Source organism: Lathyrus oleraceus, chromosome 7, assembly GCF_024323335.1.
Source record: "Lathyrus oleraceus cultivar Zhongwan6 chromosome 7, CAAS_Psat_ZW6_1.0, whole genome shotgun sequence".
Taxonomy (NCBI): Eukaryota; Viridiplantae; Streptophyta; class Magnoliopsida; order Fabales; family Fabaceae; genus Lathyrus; species Lathyrus oleraceus.
In genome coordinates this window covers 519,095-543,687 of record NC_066585.1, presented here as the reverse complement: position 1 = coordinate 543,687, position 24,593 = coordinate 519,095, and positions in this window count along the sequence as shown.

Below are 24,593 nucleotides of genomic sequence, written 5' to 3'. Positions count from 1 at the left end.
CACTGATATTTCCGGAGGAGCTTGAATATAGGCGCACATGTGGCAGTCATGTGGGATATAAATCTCGAAATATAATTCAAGCGGCCAATAAAACCTCGGACTTGCTTCTCAGTTTTGGGCGCATGCATCTCTTGTATTGCTTTGACCTTGGTAGGATCAACTTCAATACCTCTTTCACTGACAATAAAGCCCAATAACTTGCCGGAACGGACTCCAAATGTACACTTGTTCGGATTCAGGCGGAGTTTGTACTTCCTCAAACACTGGAAAAGCTTCAACAAGTGTTCTACATGTTCAAATTCTGTTTTCGACTTCGCAATCATATCATCAACATAAACCTCAATCTCCGTGTGCATCATATCATGAAACAAGGTAGTCATAGCCCGTTGATACCTGGCTCCGACGTTCTTCAAACCGAAGGGCATCACTCGATAACAGAATATTCCCCAAGGTGTGATGAATGTTGTCTTCTCCATATCCTCGGGTGCCATTTTAATCTGGTTATAACCGGAAAATCCGTCCATAAATGAGAAGACATTGAACTTAGCTGTATTATCTACCAACATATAAATGTGTGGTAGAGGAAAATCATCTTTCAGACTAGCTTTATTCAAGTCTCGATAGTCCACACACATTCGGACTTTTCCATCTTTCTTAGGCACGGGCACAATATTGGCCACCCTTTGAGGATATGTAGAAGTCACCAGAAACCCCACATCAATTTGCTTCTGAACTGCTTCTTTGATCTTCACTGCCATATCAGGATGAGTTCTTCTAAGCTTCTCACAGGCAGACACTCAGGCTTCAACGACAAGAAATGTTGCACAATATCAGTATCTAGACCAGGCATGTCTTCATACGACCAGGCAAAGATGTCGACATATTCTCGTAGCAACTCAATCAACCCCTTCTTGACAGACTCTTCAAGGAGTGCCCCAATCTTCACTTCACAAACACAGTCTTCAGACCCCAAGTTGACTATTTCCAGATTCTCAAGATACGACTGAATGATCTTCTCCTCGTGCTCAAACAGACGGGTAATCTCATCAGGAATCTCTTCAACATCATCTTCTTCGGCCTTAAATACAGGGAACTCAAAGTTGGGAGATGGTGTTGGATCATTATGTTTAGTGGGTTTGATCAACCTGCATAATGATTTTGAGTATAAAAGAGGTTTCATAATTCAAGCAAAACAAATCATTATGCAGATGAAAAGATTGATTTTATTCTCTTTTTTATTTTAGGGTTTTATGGTGATCACCAATTTCATGCAAAAAGCAAAAAGGGAAAATAATTTGGAAAAACAAACATTTAACATGTGATTATTGAATGAATATCATTGTATTAATCAAATATGCCAACAATGTCATCACTTCTCCTTTTGGCATGGGAGGAGGGTTTTCAAACAAAATGAACATTACGTGGACTTGTGGATAACTGTTGGAACATCAACAACGACCCAATTATTGCAGATTCCACCAGGTATGATGAAGTTGCCCAGGTCCTCCTCTTCATCATCTTCAACAATGGCAGCAGCTTCTTGATCTTCAACCGTGTGGATAAAACCACCACTCTAGAACAACCCACGCTCATTGGAAACTCCTGAAGAATAACCTATGCCAGCTCGGGATTTATTATCTTCCAGCTTGATCATTTGCCCTAAACCAGTAGTTGCACCATGCTCAATGGCCAACTTAGCATCATTGTAGGAAGCAAATGAAGAAAGTCCTTTCCTTGAAGGCTCAACAATAGACAAGGCTTGGAACGGAGTCCCAACCTCATCCTCAGCATCAATATAGGAAAAGGAAGATAAATGGCTAACCAAGAGAGCTTTCTCTCCCCCTATCACCACCAACTTCTTATTCTTGACGAATTTCAACTTCTGGTGTATGGTGGATGTCACGGCGCCTGCCTTGTGAATCCATGGTCTGCCAAGAAAACAGTTGTATGATGGATGAATGTCCATGACCTGGAAGGTGATCTGGAAATCACTAGGTCCAATCTTGATCGAAAGTTCTACTTCACCGATCACCGTTTTCCACGATCCATCAAACGCTTTAACTACCACTCCACTCTGTCTCATGGGAGGCCCCTGGTATGAAAGTTTGGCCAGAGTGGATTTTGGCAACATATTAAGCGATGATCTTGTGTCCACTAACACATTGGAAAAGGCATCATCCTTGCAGTTCATAGAAATGTGTAAAGCCAAATTGTGGTCTTTTCCCTCCTCAGGAAGATCAATATCACAGAAGCTCAAATTGTTGCAAGCGGTTATGTTTGCAACAATGCTATCAAACTGTTCAATAGTGACATCGTGATCCTTGTATGCCACGTCCAACACCCTCTGCAAAGCTTCGCGGCGTGGCTCAAAATTCATCAACAAAGATAATACAGATATCTTTGATGGAGTTTGTAGTAGCTGATCAACAACATTATATTCTCTCCTTTTGATGAGCCTCAACATCTCATCACCATCCTCTTTCAAAATGCCATGCTGGCCAACCAGGATAGGAGCTTTCACAGATTTATCAACAACATGGTCAACGCCCTTCACAACAAGTGTCGGATTAGAAGAAGAAGTCCCCACATGACCGACTGGATTAACAACTGCAGTTCTTCTCACAACATCTTCGTGGGGTTTCGGCAACGCCGAGAAAACACGACCACTACGGGTCACACCACTAACATCTGAGATGCTCACAACAGAGGTGGAGGGAAACGACACCTCCTTCCCATCTTCTAGCATAACAACATTGTACCTGTAGGGAACAACCTTGTCTGATGAGTACGGGACAGGACCCGCTGGCTTTATCACAAGAGATGGAGAAACCTTCTTCTTGCTGCCATCATATTTGACGACAACAGGCTCTGGTATTCTGAAAATAGGGGAAATAACATCCACTTCGTCCTCATTGCGATTCTGAAGTATCTCGATCATACCCTGATCCAGCAAATCTTGGATGTCCTTCCTGACTTGTCGGCATCCTCTCTCGTTGATAGTGCACACCTGACACCTATCATGGTCATGCTCATAGTGACTGTATCCACACAACAGTCTATGCATCTCGACCAAATATTGTCTGATATCATTAACATACAAGACTTTATGTTTGCCAGGGCAACCCTGGACCATATTCACAGCAGCTTTCCCATGCTCGGGCAATGTGTTCTTCTTCACATTAAGACCCACGTCCTCTAAAAACAAGATCCCACTTCTCACAAGGTTTTGCACCTTGGTCTTCAAGGGATATCAATTCTCCACATCATGTCCGGGAGCGTCGGAATGATATACACAATGTAATTCAGGCTTGTACCACCACTGAGGATTGGTAGGTACATCGGGAGGGTCTTGTGGAGTAATCAGCTTTCTGTCTATCAGAGAAGGATAGAGCTCAGCATATGTCATTGGAATCGAATCAAAAGTAACCCTCTGCCTATTATAGTTGGTGCTGGTGTTATTGTTGTTTCGAGGTTGGTAGGCCTGCTGTTGTGGACGATGTTGTTGTTGATATTGTTGTTGTTGTTGTTGTTGATGATGTTGAACTTCTCTAAAGGCAGGTGCTATATGAGCCACCAGGTGTTGGCTAACGGCAGGGCGCACGTTCTTCCTCTTCATAGAGGGTCTTCTTTTGATATGGGAGGACGCAACATGTGCCTCTCCCTCCTTCTTCTTCGTAAAGCTCCCATACCTCTTTGCTGAAGAGCCTTCATCTCTGGAAAAACGTCCCTCTCGGACCCCCTCTTCCAGTCTCATTCCCATATTCACCATTTCGGTGAAGTCGGAGGGAACACTGACAATCATCCTCTCATAATAGAAAGAACTCAAAGTCTTCAAGAAGATCTTCATCATTTCTTTCTCTTCAAGGGGTGGCACTATCTGAGCGGCCAACTCACGCCATCTCTGGGCGTACTCCTTGAAAGTCTCCTTCTCTTTCTGGGACATCACCCTTAACTGGTCCCTATCGGAAGCCATATCCACATTGTATTTATATTTCTTGACGAAAGCTTCGCCAAGATCGTTGAAGGAGTGGATGTTCGCACTCTCCAGACCCATGTACCACCGGAGAGCGGCACCAGACAGACTGTCCTGGAAGTAGTGGATAAGAAGCTGATCATTGTCTGTTTGCGTTGACATCTTGCGAGCATACATCACAAGATGGATGAGAGGGCATGTGTTTCCCTTATACTTATCAAAGACAGGTACTTTGAATTTAATAGGGATCTTAACATTGGGCACGAGGCACAACTCAACAACACTCTTACCAAAGAGGTCCTTACCCCTCAGAGTCTTCAGTTCCTTGCGCAGCTCAAGGAATTGGTCCTTCATTTCATCCATCTTCTCATAAACATCTGGGCCCTCAGACGAATCAGAAAGTGTGCACAATGGGAGGTGGCACAGAAAGGACCGGGCTAGATGCCGGCAGAGAAGCGAGAGTTGGAGCAAAACCCTCAGGTACAAAGTTGGCGGGCATTCCCCACGGGAACCCGGCTGGCATGGTTGGCGCAAAGTGGGCAGTCGCAACAGGCACAATTGAAGAAGCGGCCTCAGATATAACTGTCCTCGCGGGAGGAGTTGCAGGAGTAGGCAACGATTGGCTCTGGACAGCCAACACTGACTCCATAATGGCAGTCAGCCTAGCTATCTCATCCTTCTGTTCCCGGTTCTCTTGCTCTAGATGCTCCATTAGTCTTGGAAGATTGGCCCTGGTGTTATACCGGTGCGTCAGCTTGTCTTCAAAATAAATGAAGAACAAAGAGTTAGACCACTGATCAAAGCTGAACTAAACCTGCTTATGCATATGATGCATGCAATGTTTGTGCATATGAATTATTTTTTATCAGAGGAACTTTATAGAGATCTATTTGCAAATATTTGAAAATGTTACTCTTTATAGACATATATGGAATGCTTATAGCAATAATATTTTGAAATTTGTTTACACCGATGAAGAAGTACAGTTTTGGTAACTGTAAGACCCCAATTTTTGCCCTAAGATCCCTCATGGCCTCAAGGCATCATATCATGTCATATCATTGCCTCAAGGATCATTTGTGCACCTTTGCTTGTCTCCTAGTGGGTGGGTGTCTTGTGAGTGTGGTTCTTGATCATCAAGCATGTATTGCATTTGTATATCATTGCTTTTCATATGTTTACTAACCAAAAGTACAAAAATATTGTCATCTAACCATGTTTCTTGCAGATGAAGCAACTAGGTCAAAACAGATAAAATCAGGCATTGAGCATTGGATGGTGACCATTCTTGAAGAATTTGGGCACCATGATCATTCATAAAGAGTTCAATTAAGTTGTGATATCATTTGGAATCAAGATCTCATGTGAAAGAGGCTTGGAATTCATCAGAACATGGCCCAGTCAACCAAAACCCTAAAAAAAGTCAACTGTGGTCAACTATGCGTTTAATCAGGAATTTGAAGGTGTGAGATGGTTGGAAAGGTCTCATTCATGTCCATATGAGCCTCATTTGGCATTTCATAGATCATCATTGAAGAATTTGAAGTCAGACAAAAAGTTTCCCAAAATGGAAATGACCTGTAATTCTCACCTGCCAAAAATGGAAAGTTTTTCTCCCAAAAATTACATGTCCATACAAGCTTCAAATCAAAATTTGTCCAACATGAAAGTTGAAGATCTTGTTCTTGCCTTTCCAAAAAGTCCAAGAACACTCAATTCCCATGTGTGGTTGACAAGATATGATCAAATCATTTTCCAAAAATGCCTAAATTCAAAGTGGCATAACTTTCACATGGAATGGCCAAATTGGATGGTTCTTCTTTGAGAAAACCACATTTAACATGAACTATCCAAATCCATCATCACATTTTGCCAAAAACCTTCACATAAAAAGGTCATTTTTCAAGTGGACCAATTAAAATGCAAGGGCAAAATGGTCCAACTTTCAAAATATTTGGAATTTTGACATGGGACCAATTCCAATAGCTTCTAAATGCAATTTGTGACTTGTTTGAATTGAAAAATCACTGTTACATTGATCAAAGCCATCCAAGGGCAAAAATGCCAAATTGCTTAAATGTGCACATTTGCTAATTATCAAAATGGGTGCTAATCATGATTATGAGGTGGATTAGGCAATCATATATAAGCTTAATTATAACAGAAACTCAAGGGGATAATCACAATTTTCAGATCAAAGCCAAAAAATCTCCAAATTCTCTCACTTTCTCCACTTTTCACAAAAAACACTTTTCATCAATTTTTCAAGAATTTCATCATTGCTTGTGCTTTTTCTCTATTGATTCTTCATGTGCAGGTAATCTTTGAGTTCTGTTTTCAAGAATTGAAGTAGAAACCGATCCAAAACTCCACGGTTGAAAGCTTCATTCATCAATGGCAAGTGGAAAATTCTTCATGATCAAGACCTGTTGAGCTGCGAAATCATCATCATTCATCTTCATAATCATCACACTCCATCTGTTTTCATAAATCGGAGCAAGAAAAGCACGGATTCACGAGCTGCACGTCAATAAGGTTGGAAATCAAACTCGTTAATTCATGCAATTGTTATGCGGTTTAGGTAGAGCACACGACATAGAACAAACTGCAATTTGAATCGTGTTAAAACGTTGAGTATCCGCGGATAAATCTTGAATTGAAGTTCGCATGATAAAGCTAGTTTTGATTAGATCTTTGTGTATGTTAATTTCTGGACAAAATTGATTGCATATCCACGATCCTCGTTGAGAGACGAAGAGATCGGTATAAGGCTCGCTCATTTTCGTCGAGATTTGCTCAAAACCGCAGTTGGAGATGGAAGGAAGAAGAACACGCGATGAAGACAAGAAAATCCGGAAAAATACTGCGTTCAATCCGCTTCTGTGCATGGCATATTCGAAATTGTGTTTCCCTCCAAATTCCACTAATCACCGCGCGACAGCGCATTAATGCCATGCGACGCCGTTTTTGGCCAGGCGCTGGTATTTACAAGTATGCCATTCGTGGCTTAATTAATTAATTAACTCATTAAAACATCAAATAATTATTTCAACATATTTAACAAATCTTCTAAAATCCATATAAAATCCAAATTAGGTGGGAATTTTTTTGTTAGATTCAGAATTTCCTCTAGTTTTTTTTAGGCATAGTAGTGCAAGTTGTGCTTGGTAGAATTTTGGATTTGTATATTGATCTTGATCATGTGTGACATATGTGTATGTTTCACCATTTTGATCACCAAATAATCATGCTAGCTCCAAATTAATTGAAATTTCATATGATGATTCTTGACACATGCCTGGAGATTTTGATGTATAATTTGTGATTTTTGGATTTCTGGTTTGATAGATATGATTTAATCTTTTTGAGTGTGACAATATGTGTCACACTATGCTATGCTGACTTCATGATTTAATTTTCCATGCTTATGCTTTGCCTATGGCTCTGATTTTTTGCATGAGACGACCTTTATATGTTAGGTTTCACCATGATTTTTTGTGGATTTAATTGATCCATTTTCTAATTGATTGACATTTTTGATTGCTGTTTAGAATTTTTGGATTGCTTCTTGAGTGACAAACTTACATGTCTTGTTAAATACTCATCCCTTATCCTATGCATATGAAATTTGGTGGAGTGCTTCCTAACATGTTTAGCTGTAATTTGGCTTTGGTCCCATTCATTTCCCATGTGATATCACTGTTTTACAATTGATTGAAGTTGACACTTGGTTTGTGACCTAGTTTAGGTTGATTTTTGCATGCCATGACTTGTTGAATTTAATTTCTCTACTTCCACTTGTCCAAATGCTATGAAAATTGATATGTAGCTCATTGAATATGTTATGTTTAGGATAGAATTTTTGTGGAATTTATTGAGCTGTTTTGACATTGGTTTGATTGAAATCATTCTGTTTGCTCATTTGTGGTTCATACTTGATTACTTTGAGTTAAATTATGCATAAAATGAAATTAGTGCATAGTTTGGATGTGAGGCCAATTGGATTCTCTTTTTAATTGATAAATCTTGGTTATGATCATGTTTCACTTGCTGTTTTAACTTTTTTCCCTCCCTTTGACCCTAGGCTTGTCCTAGTGGTCTTGTTACTCATGTTTGAGTTTGACTTTGACTTTTCAGGTTAAGAAGCAAAGTGCTTAAAAGGAATTAATGCAAGTTGAATTGTTTCATTTGACTATTGTGAACTAACTTGTTTGTGTTGTAGGGTGCTTGGTTCACTTGAGCTTTGTGCTATGCACATCATTGTTTGATTGTATATTGTTTGTTGATTCTCATGTTGTTGTTTTTGAGTTAATGATTGGGATGCTGATTATATTTGACTGATTTCAGGTACCCTTTAGTTGCTCAGTTCTCTTAAGAACTTGCATTGCTTTGCTTGTATAGCATTTGCGTTGAGGTAGACTCTCTTGTCTCCATGTAGTCTGGAAGACCTGGCTTGTTATTTAGCCAGGCAACTGTCTGAAGTCCTCCTTAAGAGGCAATGATTGTGATTGTTTATGTTTGTCCTAAGCAGGAAAAGTCCTCATTTGAGGCAATTGGTGGATATAAGAGATATGTAGCCTATCTCCCACTATTCTGTGAGTCTTCTCCTTGCTCCCATTACATGGTTGTAGCATTGAGATCCTAACCCAAGATCTATCGAGTCTAATTTGTGGAGAGAGTTCCATCTTTCTGAACTCCCACACCTTTTGATATTCAATACTCTTTCTGACCAGAGATAAGAGTGATGAGGCACATCCCTCATATCCTTTCATCTGCTTCACCTTAGCCCCTCAATGGCAAGGTTAAGAGCGCCATTCACCTATTCCAGTGGACTTTTTAAGTCAAACCCTTTGATTGAGCCTCCTTGTTTGGTTATAGTGGGTGCTAAATGACTTTGTTTGCTTGATTGATTGTTGCATTTGTACATGCTTACTTGCCATTGTGCATTCATCATTATTGATTGTTAATTCTTGTATGATCATTATTGTATACCCTTGTGGTTTGTTTGTGTACCCATTGAGGACAATTGTAAGACCATGTCCTTTGGCCATTGTTCCCATGATATGGAAGGATAGAGTGTAAGACCTCATTGGTCACTCATATCTTCTTTGCTCTTGTTTGTTGTATGAGAGGATGCAATTGTAAGTCCCTGTGATGTGGCATTTGTATTCCTATGACCATACTTTAGAGGTTGGTTTAAGTCCAGATAGATTGGCATCCGACTTCCAAGTTTTGTTTTACTTTAGGAGGTTTGTGTAAACCCAGTTGTTGGTATCCGGCATCCGCTTTTTGCTTTTGTGAGATTGGTATAAGACCATTGATGGCATCCAGTATCATTGTTTTATTTTAGGAGGTTGGTGTAAACCCAGTTATTGGTATCCAAACATCCGTTTTTGTCGTGAGATTGGTATAAGACCATTGATGGCATCCGGTATCACCTTGCTTTTATTTTGCTTACTTGCTTTGTTGCCTCATTCCCAAGGACACACTTGAATCATCTTCTATATGATTTCAAGAGGTGAACTTCTAGGAAGTTTTACACTTCATCCGCCACCCTTTTTGTTTCAAAATCCCTTTTCACTTGTCGACTTTTAAAAACTTGTAAATACATTTTGTGCAAACATTCTCATCCTCTTTTCAAATTAGAAACTTGGACCCTAAGTCCATGATTTTTCAAACTCTTTTCATAACACTTCTTTGAATCAATCTAACCATACTTTGACCATCCTTTTGTGAATAATCATAATCCATTAATCCAACTCACTCAATTGTTTTATGGCTTTGTCCATGCTTGTTAAGTTTTCATACATTAGCCATAGGTTTGATTTATCCTAGTTGGTTGATGTTAACCTCACCTATTTGTCCTTAGTTGATTGAATTGTAAGTCTTCCTTGCTTATTATAGGGTTAACCCCTCACTAGCAATTGGAAGCTTTTCTCACATGGTGGACGTGTTGTTTCATAAGGTTGAGTTTTCTCCCGTGGATAACGTAAAACCTTAGTGCTATTGTTTTAAAATGAACTCACAAATGTTTGGAAATTTTTTAGCCGAACTACGGCGTTTTGATCCTTACCTTTGATGGAAGGTACGTAGGCAACGGGTTCATCCGTTCGAACACAAAAATAACTAACTTGTATATTCTTTTCTCATCATCCCATTCGTGTTTGCACAATATGTCAAAAACAAATAAACACATTTTTATACAACAAGTGTGAAAAGGGCTCCCTAGGAGTACCTAGGACGTGATGGGTGCCTAACACCTTCCCATTGCGTAATTTACCCCTTACCCAGACTCTCTGATCTTTTTATTGGTTTTCTACGTGTAAAACTTCTTAGGTTTTTGTTCGCTTTTTAACCAGTCCTTAGGATAAATAAAAGTGCGGTGGCGACTCGATTCATTGTATGCATTGCTTATGGTTTAATCAATAAATCATATAGCGACGAATACACCGCTACAGTAACCAAATACAATACAAGAGGAAAGTAGAATAAACATCCTATGTAGCCCTAGAAGCAATCATCCAAAGCTCTCGAGATCGGATGATAAGCTGCACGAAGCCTCTTCACCTCTCTCTCATAAGCTGCTTCCATATCAGCCTTCTCCTTGGCAAGACGGTCATACTTCATCTTCCAAAACATGGATGACTGAGGAAGAAGAGACGTAACCATATCATCAGGCTCATCAATAACCTGATGCTCCAGAAATTCTATCACTACATCCTTATCTCTGAGCTGCTGAAGAAGTTCCTCTCGCTCACGAACGCAAGACGCGAACGGTCTTCATCTCTCAACTCCTCTACTCCTTGGTTAGGGAGGGTTGAAGGCCCAACCATAACCATAGGGGTAGGTCTCGGATAATCATATGGCATGCGGTACTCAAGCGCTCTCTTCCTCACCCAAGAGGTGTAGGGTTCCAAAGCAATACAGTTCTTTGGACCAAGCTCCTTCCTTCCCTTCCTACGAACCTTGCGCCAGGCGCGGACCATCCTGCCCTTCAAGTTTTGGGGATCTTTACCCTCTTGAAAGAACACACCTTCCAACAGAATGTTGTTAGGTTTATCCTTTAAGGGGAACCCAAGCTGACGGCGAGGCAAAATAGGGTTGTAGTTAATCCCACCACATGTACCAAGAAGAGGCACATTGGAGAATTCACCATAAGAGTCAATAATCCGGACACCATCATACACACGGTTATACCAAAAGATATCATCATTAGTGAGAGACATAAGTCTCGTAGACCACCGTAGACGTCCCTTGTTCTCCTTGAAGGCAAACGTCTGTGGCAAGTGCGAAATAAACCACTTGTACAACAGAGGCAAACAACACACAATGGATCCGCCACCCTTTGCATTCCTCATATTCAAAGAGAAATAAGTGTCACCCAACAGAGTCGGAATGAGATTAAGAGTAGAAAAAATCCTAATAGCGTTCACATCCACAAAATTGTCGATGTTGGGGAATAACACTAGCCCATAGATAAGAAGTACAAATATGGCTTCAAAGGCGTCCTCACTCATGGCCTTCCCAAACAAAGTAGCCTGGGCAATGAGAAAATCAGATGGGAGACCTTGAATTCCACCTTTGGTAGTCATATGAGCAAAAATCTCAGATACATCTACATGAAGCATGTCAGCAATCTCTTGGGAAGAAGGAACCCTCTCCAAACCATTGAACGGCAACTGATCCAGAATAAGTATACCCACAAGATAGGCATACTCCTCAAGTGTAGGCAAAAGCTAGAAATCCGAAAAAGTGAAGCAACGATATAAAGGATCGTAGAACTGCACTAGCACACTCATCAGACCTTCATCCACTTGAGTAGAAAGAATAGACAGAAGCTTCCCATGGCGAGCTTTGAACTCCAAGGGATCTAATACATAAGATGTCAAACTCCTTAACTCTTTCAAGTCGGGTTGTCTGAAACTGTACTTCTTCGTATTCCTTCTTTGCTTATCCATGTCTGAAAATTTGCAAATAGACCTCTTAAGTTCCTTGAAATTTTCTTGTTGATGATATATATGCAAATGAATGCATGAATGCATGAATACAACAATCACACTCAAGGATCAAGCAAGTCACACCTAACAAAGGTCACGGGTGTCGCATTACGCGAAAACCGGCGGGAAACAAGAACAACAGAGCCGCCACCGTGCGTTATTTATCCCAAAAGAGGGAAAGGAAACGCTCGAAGTAAACCTGGAAAAAGCATGGTCTCGCGACCAAAGAGAATGGGATCGGGAGTCGGTTATGCGAAGGGAAGGTATTAGCACCCCTACGCATCCGTCGTACTCGACGGGATCCACGCACAATAGGAAGGAAAATGGTTGCTGAAACTATGCTCAAACACACACACACACACACACTGGCTGAAAGAGACACAAGAAAACCAAACAAGGCTGACTCGGCAGGATATCGCATCCTAGGCCTACTTAGCCTATCAAGCATAGACATCAGAGTCAAAGTAGTTCGGACTGGGGGAACGACACATGCTCGCTAGGATGTCGCATCCTATGCATACGTATCTTCTTGGACAAAGAAGAATCAGAGCATTCGTAGCTCAGCTAACACGCACACAAAACAAAACAACACAAACACGGGCAAACATGGAACCCGAATGCCAATCGTTGGACTTACATCAGCTTCCGAACCAAACACACGCACACTGGAACCCGAATGCCACTCGATGGACTTACATCAGCTTCCAAGCACACAACAAGACAAAACAAAGACACAGGCGCCCGGAGAGATCTGCTCATCTCCTGCCTACGTACCTCATCTGGTATGAGGATCAGAGCGACATAGTTCCCCTATGGAGGGACACAAGACTAGCCTAACCAGATAACAGAGGGAGACACAGCTAGGGAGACTACGACTCGAGCCTAGATGCTATCATGCAAAAATCATCCCTAAGTTAAGGTTTCTAGCTAACTTGCACAGGAAGCAAGCCTATCCTAAAGCACAAGCAATAGCAAACGATCACAAACAGCACGCACTATATGCACACAAGTGAGGCTCAAACAAGGGTGGGGCTGCAAGAGCAAGCCAACTGTACAGGGTGAGTTTTGCTCTTAACCTTGACATTGAGAGCCAAGGTGAAGCAGATGAAAGGTGAGTGAAGATAAGACTTCACGGCTCTTATCCCTGGCCAGGGAGAGCTTTAGACAAAGAAGTGTGGGTCCAGAAAATGGGGACCCTTCTACACTTAAGACACTGACACAACTGTACACTGTACAAGATCTTGGGTTTGTATCCCAATGCATCAACACATTGGTGTGAGCAGAGGGATGACTCAACAGAATAGCGGGAGATAGATTGCATATCTCTTTTATCCGCCAATTGCCTTAACAAAGGTCTTTTCCTGCTTGGGGACAAAAATAAACAATCACAAACATTGCCTCTTAAGGAGGACTTCAGACAGGTGCCTGGCCAAGTAACAGGCCAGGTCTTCCAGACTACATGGAGACAAGAATGTTATACCTCAGTGCAAATTGCTTATCAAGCAAAGCAAAGCAATCTTAGCAACTAATGTACCTGAAATCAATCAAATACAATCAGTATACCAATCACAAAACCAAACAGCAAATGGTTCATAGTTAACTATACACAGACAAACACAAGCCAATGCACCAAGGTGCAAGCCACTAAGGCTCAAACTCAAGTATCAAACCCTGCAAAACAAAGTCAAAATTAGCTATACACAAGTCACAAGTCAACTCCAATGGAAGCACATCATCAAGCATAGGCCATTTGTGCTATTAACCTGAAACACCACTCAAAAGTGAGATCACAAACCACTAGTCCATGACTAGGGCCAAAATGAAATCAAATCATCAAAACAGAACATGAAACTTATCCAAAATCAAGATTAAACCATCAAGCATCAAATCCAATTGGTCTCATGTTCATATCATTCATCATCATTATTTCATGAACGAAATAGCACAAAACATGCAAATTGGAACCTCAAAGGACCAAACAGAATGATCACAATCAAATCCATATCAAAACAGCTCAATAAATTCCACAAAAATTCAAGCCTAAACAGAACACATTCAATGAGCATCATTTCAAATTTCATGCTATTTGGACAAGTGGAAGTAGGGAAATTAAATTCAGGAAGTCATGGTATGCAAAAATCAATCCAAACTAGGTCACAAATGGAGCATCAACTTCAAGCAAATGTAAAACAGTGGAAACAAATGATAAATGAATGGGACCAAAGCCAAAATGAATTTAAACATGTTAAGAAACACTCCACCAAATTTCATCTTCATATGATAATGTATGAGAATTTCACAAGCTATGTAAGATGATCACTCAAGAAACACCTAAGAATGGCTAAACAGCAAACAAAAATCCCAATCAAATAGGAAATGGCTTAACAAATCCTACAAAATATCATGGTGAAACTAGACATACAGAGGTAATCACATGCAAAAATCCAGGGCAAATGACATAGCATAGGCATGGAAACAAAATTCATGAACATGGCATAACATAGTGTGACACAAATTGTCACACTCAACTTGATCACATCATATCTCTCTAACCAGGGACTCAAAATTAGCAAACTATATACCAAAATCACCAGGAAAGAGTCAAGAACATGCATGTAAAATTTAACAGATTTTGGATAAGGCATCAAGATTTCATGATCAATATGGAAAAACATATACACATAGCATACATGATCAAAGGCATTAGGCAAAGTCAAAAAATCAGCCAGGCACAACTTTGACTATCATACCTAAAAAAACTAGAGAAAATTTGGAGATGAATGCAAAAAACCTCACTCAAATTGGAGCATCCATGATTTAATTGTGATTTTTTGAAGTTGATTATGAAAATGGAATAAACATTTAACAATTCAAATGAAATAATAGGCGCGCAGTGGCAATTTGGTAAATATCCATGCCAGGGGCGAAACGCGCCCGTTTCATTAAAAGCGGTGGCCACACGTGATTGGCCAGAAACGGCGGTAAACACGAATTCAAACGCAGGCCATGGCAAACAGGATCAAAACGCGAATCTGGAAAGGATTTTGAGTGTTCTTGACTGCTCATCATGCTCATGACCAAACTTCCATGAAAATCAACATGCCATATATGGATCGAATCCTCATTCCACCTAGATCATGGATCTAACAAGCATATGACCTAAATCTAATCATGCTTAATAAATCGAGCCAAAACAAAATCGATCATCAATCTTCAAATCGAAATATCTCTATCAATTCTGCATGGTTTTAAGAGATCTATAGTTCTGCGTAATCTACAAGGCAAGACCTACAAGATCCACAGCCTAATTTCAAGGATTATGTCAATCGAATTCTGACCTTAGTGATGGCAGCTGTTGGATTTCGCACGAATTCCACTTGAACAGGTGGAAACAGATGATGATTGATGATGATAGAGATGAATAGAGTCGCTACTTCAGCTCAACAATGCTTGGATCCACAGAATTTTGCAACTGCCATGTGAAGCTCCATGTTGCAGCAGTCACGATTCTTCCAGTTTTTCCTCAAGATCTTGTTCAACAGATCTTCTACAACATCTCTAGATGATGATTCATGCAAGGAACTAGCAAAGCAATGGTGAATTGCCAAGGAAAAGTCAAAAAAAGTTGGAAGAAGTTTGAAGAAAATTGGAGAGAATTGGTGAATTTTCTGTTTAGATATGAAAGAATGATTTTGTGATTATGCATTTCTGTTACAATTAAGCCTTTATACCATACACTAATCCAAAAATTAATCAAGTTTAGGCAAATTCAAGTGATTAGTGTAAAATGCATTTTTTGTGATTTGACTTTCATGTTGGACAAAATTCCATTTGAAGCTTGTATGAGGGAGTAAATTTGAGGAGAAAAACTTTCCATTTTTGGCAGTTGAAATTACAGGTCACCTGCCATTTTAGGAAACTTTTGATCTGACTTTATTTTCTTCAACCTTGATCTTTAATATGTCAAATGATACTTGTATGGACATGAATGAAGCCTTTCAAACCATCTCCCACCTTCAAATCCATAAAATCAGGCACAGTTGACCACAGTTGATTTTTTATGGTTTTAGCTGAAATTCAGCTTGACTGATGACTTCTGAGCACCCAATCTTTGGCCAAATCACTTCAAAATGATCCTTAGACCATATGAACTTGGTAAACCAACCTTAGGGCCTTGTCTCAATGGAAATGGCACATGCTTGCTTGTTTGACCTGATCTCCTGACCAGTTTGACCTAATTTGTCAGCTGAACTTGCACTTGGGCAAATGGCCATGCAATGCTATGCAATGGACTTTGTTATGTTAATGACCTAAAAAATGAAAATGTATGCACAAAAGGTAGGGTGCAAATTTGAGGTGCTACAGCTGCCCCTATTCAATCAACTGGGAACCCGAACGGATGAGAGCAGCGGCTGTCAGACTTTCAGGGTAAACAGGGATTGAATACCAAGAACCGTAGAAATTTGCACACTGCGGGGATCCACCAACGGAAACGTCCACTGGGATCTGATACTTATTACTGGGAATTTTGATTTTTCTGTTTCTTCTTCTCAAAGGCACAACCACCTCCAGACATCTCAAAACGATGAATGGGAACAGAAATCACAACTAGATGCCAACGGACAACTAGGAAAAACTCGACGTTTACCAAGACCAACGGAGAGGTAACCAGGCATTAGTGAATGACTGGGAAGGGATACAATCATACGTCAACGGACGACATGGGAAAAACTCAACGTTTACCAAAACCAACGGAGAGGTAACTCTACTGGAGGACGACCAGGAAAAACTCGACGTTTACCAAGACCAACGGAGAGGTAAATCCGCATGGGGAAGGGTACAACTAGACGTCATCGGACGAATAGGAAAAACTCGACGTTTATCGACACCAACGGAGAGGAGGAAACTTTGAGGGGAATCATCTGGTATTACCAAATGATCTGTGGGGAATAAGCAACTAGACGTCATCGGACGACTAGAAAAAACTCGACGTTTATCGACACCAACGGAGAGGAGGAATCTTCTGAGGATAATGAACACAACCAAATTATCAACGAATGATAGGGAAAAACTCGACGTTTATCGACACCAACGGAGAGGAGGAATCTTCTGGGGACGACCCTGTGGGGAAAGATATCAACTATACGCCAACAGATGCATAGGAAAAACTCGACGTTTATCGACACCAACGGAGAGGAGGACCCTTCTGGGGATAATGAACACAACCAACCGTCAACGGACAATTGGGAAAAACTCGACGTTTATCGACACCAACGGAGAGGAGGAAACTTCACTAAGGAAGGAGGACGACGTTACGAACATCGGAAGATGATGTTTACCGCCATCACAAGAAGACCAGACATTAACGAATGACTGGGGAAACACCGAAAGATGGTGTTTACCGACACTAAAGAAGACCAGACACTTACGCATGACTGGGAAAGCACCGAAAGATGGTGTTTACCGACACCAAAGAAGACCAGACACTTACGCATGACTGGGAAAGCACCGAAAGATGGTGTTTACCGACACCAAAGAAGACCAGACACTTACGCATGACTGGGAAAGCACCGAAAGATGGTGTTTACCGACACCAAAGAAAACCAGACACGCGGGTGCTGACAGGATACTGACATCTACATGTCTAGGCCAAGCTACACACTTGCAGGGGATCTCACTGGGGATCAAGGTCACGACAGCGAGCAAACGGGAAGGAACACCAAGGGTACCGGGTTGTAGGTATGAAACAGGTGATCGACCAAAACGTGAATTGGTTTGTACTTCCAAAACACTCATCATCCTGAAGAGGGCTAGAAAAGCAATCTTGTTAGAGGATGGACATTCGATTCCACAAGGAATACGAATCTTACTCAGCTGGGGAGGACAAAACTTCGACCCAAGAGCGCATGAGATATATTATCTATAGCCGTCAAAACGTAGATAATACCCTCGCATGGAAGATCATCCTAAAGAGAGCGAAAGCAAACTTGTTAAAGGATGGACATTCGATTCCGAACAAAGGAATACGAATCTTACTCAACTAGGGAGGACGACTTCGACCCAAGAGCGCAAGAGATATATTATCTATAGCCGTCAAAACGTAGATAATACACTCGCAAGGAAGATTATCCATAACCGAGTGGAGGTTGTTAAATGGATAAGCGACCGACATCATCCTGAAGAGAGCGAAAGCAAACTTGTTAAAGGATGGACATCCGATTCCACGAGGAATACGAATCTTACTCGGCTGGCGAAAACAATCAACAGACTGACCAGAGAGTGCATGAGATATATTATCTATAGCCGCCAAAACGTAGATAATACACTCGCATGGAAGATTATCCATAACCGGGTTGCAGGTTGTTAACTGGATAAGCGACCGACATCATCCTGAAGAGAGCGAAAGCAAACTTGTTAAAGGATGGACATCCGATTCCACGAGGAATACGAATCTTACTCTGATGGTGAAAACAATCAAAAGACTGACCAAAGAGCGCATGAGATATATTATCTATAGCCGTCAAAACGTAGATAATACACTCGCATGGAAGATTATCCATAACCGGGTTGCAGGTTGTTAAATGGATAAGAGACCGACATCATCCTGAAGAGAGTGAAAGCAAACTTGTTAAAGGATGGACATCCGATTCCACGAGGAATATGAATCTTACTCTGATGGTGAAAACAATCAAAAGACTGACCAAAGAGCGCATGAGATATATTATCTATAGCCGTCAAAACGTAGATAATACACTCGCATGGAAGATTATCCATAACCGGGTTGCAGGTTGTTAAATGGATAAACGACCGAACAGAAAGGCATCGGGGTACCAGGAATAGGTATGCCAAGATGACCAATCCAAAGGGTAAACTACAAACACTACCAGCAAATGATGAATGAAAGAGAACCCACCCAGGATAGAATTGCTTACTCGGAGCAAGTATCCAAAAGGAAGGGGAAGACCCACTGGGGAAAATACTGCTTGATCAATGCAAGTATCCAGAGGGGACAAGACTATCAATACCGCAAACTGGGTACTGATAACTGCAAAGAGGGGATTACATCTACCGGTTAGTAGGTAGAAAACCACAAAGATAGGACTTACAACTACCGGTTTGTAGGTAGAGGCCACAAATTCCGCTGAGGAAAAGATGAATGAGTGCCGGTTAGTGAGAAACTATTCATTTATGCCCCGGGGAAGTACAAGGAACAGTCAACGGGGAGCCAATTTAGGATCGATCCAAAAAGGCAGACTGAATCAAGACTCATCCTAATGAGGAAAGAACTCAATAGGGAAAACCCATCCCGTTAGGTGTACAGGGAGGGAACGGAAACAACCGTCATCCACGAGGATATAACTCAGTGGGGAAATGCAGAAGAAAACGACAGACACTTTCTGCTTAAGGGGTCAACTCTACATGGAGAGATCAGACACACCCACATCTGCTAGAGGAGGATCTATGGGGGGAAGAAACAGGTTTTCCTTTCACCACCGGATGAGGAAATAAACCTCTCCGAGGGGTACCAATCCTGAATGCTGTCAGGAGCAATTGTAGCAAATGTACCGTTCAGATGTTTGAATGAAAATCTGCTTCTGCCGGGGGTACGGTCCGGATGGGTTAACACATGAATGCATATGCTTGAATTTTTCTATGGCGTAATGCTCCATATTGAATGGAAATGCTACGCGATTTGAGGATGCAATGATTACTATATGCAAAATGCAAATGATGAAAACTCCGTTGGGGAGCCCAAAGATCAAATACTCCAACTCTGTGGGGAGACTCTGCTTGAAGAAAACTCTGCGGGGAGAGTAGCGACTTCTCACTCATGCTGGAGAACGGAGATACCAAGAATCAACCTTATCTCTGGTGAGAACAGATAGGCATTAATAACACTCATCATGCCAACAACTTTGCTGAGGATCTATCCGAGAAAATGACGGAGTACTAAGATGTCAATCCTCCAAATACCGAATCTTCCAAAGACAAGCACCCATGTCGCGGAGAGGAGAAGACTGCTCTACTGGAGAGACGAAAGTTGAAGTCTTCAGTAAACACTCTTCTTGGGGAACTGCCCCACAAAAGTATTTCAACAGCAACCTTGTTGGGGATGCCCCACGATAGGGCTCAAACAGCACTCTACTGGGGATGCCCCACCAGAGAGCTAACAGGGACCTGGAGGACGAATGCCGCACTACCGGGGACATGAAGATGAACAACTTCAACCAACACTGCACTGGGCAACCTCACTGAGGAGAAACCATAAGAGGTTCTACAGGAAAAACACAGTTATGCTCGAGATACGAACAAATGTCTTACCTGTTGGTAATCATACCACCCTTGGGAGAGCACTGCGGGTCTCCTAAGTATCCTTCCATCAATGTGAATGTTCACTTTGTTTAAGAACAATTTGTGAAAAATTTGTTTATTTTGAAAACAATGATACTTTATCAATTAAACATGCAAAACATTTGTTGAGTTGAAACAACTAAGAGTGCAAATAATTGGATAAAAGCTCAAATTGATGTGATGGAATGGCAGTCTGCAAAGGGCGAGACTCCATAGATCTGTACAAGTTTGAAACCGGTGATATATATATTGGAGAGGGCTACATTGAACATAATGACCTTTCCTCTACCATTCCGAATTTTCGATGTATTCGGAGCTTCAGTCGACGACGAATCGAGAATCCCTGACGGATGACAGATATAGAGCACAGTCTTGTCATGATGCAGTTACTTGCCAAATCCCTAATTTTTGCCTAGATTGCCCCAGTGTGAGGTGCTCAATCTAGCGGGATGCAAATTCTTTTTTTCAATGTCTCTAACTTTTGCCTGGATCGCCCTTTCGGGTTTTCAATCCACCGAGACGCTCCTTTTTGCCTAGGTCGCCCTTTGGGGTGTTCGACTTAGCGAGCTGTTCTGCTTTTTTTCTTTGTTTTAGGCGAAGTATTTCTTGACTGCATCGGAATCCACAGGACGAGTGAACTTCTTCATCCATTATTGTAAGTGTCAAAGCATCGCCTGAAAAAGGCTTTCTTGACAACATATGGACATTCATAGCTTAGGGTTCACTTGCCCCTGGAATCGGGCACGAAAGACAAGACTTTAGTGAGCACAAGGTCACCTTCTCGGAACACACGAGGCTTGACCTTCTTGTCGAATGCTTTCTTCACTTTCTGCTGATATGACTAACCAGGACACATGGCAGTTAATCTCTTCTTTTCGATCAGATTCATTTGGTCGTAACGACTCTGAATCCGTTCAGTATCAGTCAACTTGGGACTTTGAGAGTGCTATTTTTCTTTTGTTTCTTTATTTCTTTTTCTTTCTTTTTGATTCTTTTTTTTTTCTTTTGATTGATTTTTTTTTTACCCTCCTCTTTCCATTTTTTGTTTTTTGTTAATGCCCTAGTTGGCTGTTATGCTGATTCTCGAGATGCAGCTGAGTGATCTTCTTTTCTTGCTCAAGAAGTCGGGAAATCTCGTCAGGAATCCTTTCAACATCATCTTCTTTCGCTTCGAATACAGGGAATTCAAAATTGGGAGATGACGTCTGATCATTATGTTCAACGGGTTTACGAAACAACCTGCATAATGATTTTGATATGAAAAGCTTTTTGGAAAACAAACAAGACAATCGTTATGCAGATGAAAAGATTGCTTTTATTCTTGTTTTTAGGGTTTTTTGTGATCACCAATTTCATGTAAAAAGCAAAAAGGGAAAACAAATGGAAAAACAAATGTTTTAACATGCTTTTATTTGAATGAAAATATCATTGCACAAAATGTTACCAACAATGTCATCACTTCTCCTTTTGGCATGGGAGAAGGGTTTTTAAACAAAGTGATTATTACTCTGACTTATGAACAACTGTAGGAACGTCCACAGTGACCCAATTGTGATAGATCCCACCAGGGATGACAAATGTCAGAATCCTTTGCATCAGCAGCTTCTGCTTTTGAACAGCTCTCTTTGTTGAAAAGTCGGCGCCGGCCCAGGACTTGTTATCTTCAAGCTTGATTAACACGGGGACCCAAGTCTTCAAAATTCAGAATACCTGACCTCACGAGGTCTTGAACCTTCATCTTCAACTGAAAGCAACTATCCACGTCATGACCAGGAGCACCCGAATGATACACACAATGCTGCTCAGGCCTATACCACCACCGAGGGTTGACGGGTATAGCCGGCGGGTCTCTGGGAGTAATCAAGTTCCGCTCTATCAAAGAGGGATACAACTCTGAGTATGACATAGGGATCGGGTCAAAAATGATCCTCTTCCTCTCATTACCCGTATTGGCTTGATTATCATAGGGAGACTGATAAGCCTGCTGTTGAGGACGATGTTGCTGATGTTGATACTGCTGAGTTGGTCTTCTCTGTTGCTGTGGAGTTTGAGTTGCTGGGATAGTCACAGCAGAGACCTGACGATATGGTCCTCTGTTTGCACTCCTTCGATGGTGCACAACATTTGTTTCACTCTCTCCCATTTTGGGTGCCCCAGAGAATGGCTTCTTAGAATTCGAAGAACTTGAAGAGCCAGGATCTTGAATCTTTCCTGCTTTGATGAGACTCTCAGTCCTCTCTCCACAGACAACAACATCAGAAAAGCTACTGAACGGGCAACTTCCCATGCGGTCCATGAACACACCTTGCAAGGTTCCAATGAACATGTCAGTCAGCTCTCTCTCCAACATCGGAGGTTGCACTCTTGCGGCTAGCTCACGCCATCTCTGGGCATATTCTTTGAAGCTTTCCTTGGATTTCTGACACAAACTCTGCAGTTGAGTTCGGCTCGGCGCCATATCCATGTTGTGCTTGTATTGCCTCAGAAAGGCTTCACCCAGATCTTTCCAGCTTCTGACTGATTCTCTTTTCAGATCCATGTACCAGTCCAAAGACGCTCCAGACAGACTGTCTTGGAAAAAGTACATCCACATCTTTTCGTCGTCAGTGTAAGCAGAGATTTTCCTGAAGTAAGCCTACACATGGGTACGAGGACAGGAAGTACCGTTGTACTTTTCGAATGAGGGTGCTTTGAACTTGTACGGGATTCTTAAACCCTCTACCAGCCTCATATTTGTAACATCAAATCCGAGGGAGTTCTGGCATTCCATCGCACGGATCTTCTCAGCCAGGGCATCAACCTTACGATCCCTATCCTCAACTCTGACCACCTCATCATCTTCACTCAGCAGTGTGAACATGTCCTCTTGTCTGTCGACAATAGGAGTTGGATGACGAACCGGAGCCCGGGTAGCTCTAGCATTGACCTCTGCAGCAAGAGGCTGTCCATTGATCCTTATTCCTCTCAACTCTTCCCCGACGGCATAGTCGTTAGTGGGAACAACAACATTGACATCCTCATAAGCAGGGATACCAGCAGGCGAAACACGGTTGGACGTCTGAATCACAGTCTCCTGTCTCTGAACCAGGGCTCTAAGCTCCTCCTGACCTTGCGCAACCCCTTGCATCATCATCATAAACTGGGCCATATTTGCCCTCATCTCAGCCAACTCGGTCTGAACCTGATCCATACTCCTCTGATGATTGAGTCTGGTTGAGTAACGATGCGGACGATGGTCAGCAATCCTGTCTCAGTCAGGAACCAAGTGAGAAGTCTCTCCAAACATGTCTGCAATGCAAGAATGATATGTGCATGATATGCATGATGCGGATGCGAATGCTATTTTATCATGAATGATCCTGATAAAGGATATGCGTATGTGAGTTAACTTTTTTCGGTTTTTTCATGCATTATTATTTTTTGAAAAATAAACATGCTATGATGCAAATGATGCGGACATGACTGGTCAGCCTGTGCGTCTCTGAACACAGGATCGAAGCTTCGGCTCGAACTCTGAACAATAATTCATCTGAAACCCAAAGTCAGCTGATAAACTGTCATCTGAACCCCACCTGAGAACCGAGTCACCATAAATCCGACTTGGGGAGTTCCGAAATAAACAGAACTGGAGATTACATCACTATCATCACAGGAACATCCCCCGACCGGATGACAGCCAGATCCTCTGAACAGGTACTCTCAAATTCAACTCGGGGATCCGAAATAAACGGAACCCGCTGATAAACCACAGACAGAACTCTGGCGTCCCAGAAATAAATGTCCATAATTCACAGTCACCATCAGTACCCAGAGTCACCAACAAGTCACCAACAAGTCAGCTACAGTACCTGTAAAAATGATCATTCCCTCCCCACTCACGGGTGTCATCTAGGCCAGGGTAAGGTCGAGAGAAACGCAACATAAATAACCTTTCGCAGAATATCATCCTGTGCACACCCGATGTATGCACCGATAATATCCCACCAGGGTCTGAACTGCTCGTGATATCAATGTTCCGCTAAGTGGCGCATACCACCCGCTTCCCATGAATCACTCTATTCCTAGGTTTCCTAGACTTCACTCATAGCCTGGGTATTGGGCCTTTTACCTCGAGTAACTCCCACCCAATCAGAGAGACACAGCACAACCAGCAGATGAATATGAATGAATGCAAACATTAACGCACACATAAATGCAATCAATAAACAATGAATGCAATAAATAACAGCAAAAGCAACCAAAGCCCTAACCTATAGAGCGCTAGGAGAGAC